This window comes from Cyprinodon variegatus, unplaced genomic scaffold (genome assembly GCF_000732505.1).
Source record: "Cyprinodon variegatus isolate N-32 unplaced genomic scaffold, C_variegatus-1.0 Scaffold298, whole genome shotgun sequence".
In the NCBI taxonomy this organism is placed as follows: domain Eukaryota; kingdom Metazoa; phylum Chordata; class Actinopteri; order Cyprinodontiformes; family Cyprinodontidae; genus Cyprinodon; species Cyprinodon variegatus.
The window spans coordinates 622,265-623,565 of NW_015150751.1; the positions used below are offsets into that span (position 1 = coordinate 622,265).

General features: G+C 39.8%; 1 protein-coding gene across 1 annotated transcript in view; it reads left to right on the forward strand.

Moving 5' to 3' along the window:
* The window catches only part of LOC107090505 (chromosome unknown open reading frame, human C12orf66), a 9,212-nt gene that overhangs the window by 4,833 nt on the left and 3,078 nt on the right, over positions 1 to 1,301 (forward strand). The gene's annotated exons all lie outside the window — the stretch shown is intronic.

Here is a 1,301-nt window from a genome sequence, read left to right on the forward strand (position 1 = left end):
CCATACTAAACTGAAATTTTTTTATAAAAATTAGTTTTTCTTTCAGTGGCCCTAATCCTCTTCCGTAGAACGGCGTTCGGTTGCAGGAGCAGAAACTTCTCATCGCCGTCCTGCATGCAGGCTGCAGGTGATGCCCTCATGCCGCTTTCACACCCTGACGATTTAAACCAGCGAGTGCCTGATGTAGGAAATATCTGGCAGAAACGCTAGCATACGTTGGATAAGTTATGGCTACGTTTTGTTTAAGTCATGTTTAATTTACATGATTTCTAAGCCAAAACAAGTTTTTTTTTTTTGCTCCATTCTATAAAGCCTCGAACTCAGCACTTTTTCCGACATTATGAATTGAAAAAATCTTCCTGGATGGGAATCTATGGGGTCAGAAAGGGGTCAAAATGTTTGTAAACTTATACCTTGTAGTTAAAACTTGAATGTTGACATTAAATGTCCAATTTTTACCTTGTAATCGAAAAACTAAAAAAACAAACATAAAATAATAAGAATTTAATCTAAATTCTTCCCCTCAGCTTCAAAAAACTCATAATTCAGTTTAGTATTTTAAATACACTTTTTCATTTTTTTTATTTCTTTTTTTAATCGCAGTTTTAGATTTTATATTTTCAGATCCCTTTCTTTCAATTTCTTTTTCAGTTTCAGGAATTTTTTTTTTTTTTACACATTCAAATCAGTTTTTTTCACGTTCAGATTTTGACCCCAATCTGACAGGAGTGGGCGGGGAAACATGATTGACAGCTTGCAGCAGATGTCCCGTTCAATGTTGCATTCATGGACTACATTTTGACCCCTTTCTGACTCCATAGAGAGCGGAACGTCTTCAAACTTAGAAACCAAGTCCAGTGGATTGTTTTTTAACTTTATTGGAATAGAAGTTGAGCTTGCTGAAGCTTGCCAGCGTACGCTCATCCGTGGGCCGTCAGTTCCAGGTCAGTTATCTGATGGCTGACATCCGTTCAGTATCAGTTTCTCATCAGTGGTGGCGTCTAGCTTTTCCTAAACCTCTGAGTAACTTCTGCGTAACTTATCCAGAACTTCTCTCCAACACATATCAGCGTATCTGACGTGTTCCAGACGAGCGCTGAGGCTGTCGTTCTATTGGCTCGAACGGTTGCTAGGCGACGATCCGATCCAATCTGAGAGAGAGCAAAAAAAATCCTCAAGCAGAGCCTACGGGTTTGCGAGCGTAACTGAGACTCGAGCAGAGCGCGGTTTGTGCGCGAAGAGTAGGAGGCAAGCGAGAGGAGAAAATATCTGTGCAAGAAGCATTAAATCTGAGAGAAGAA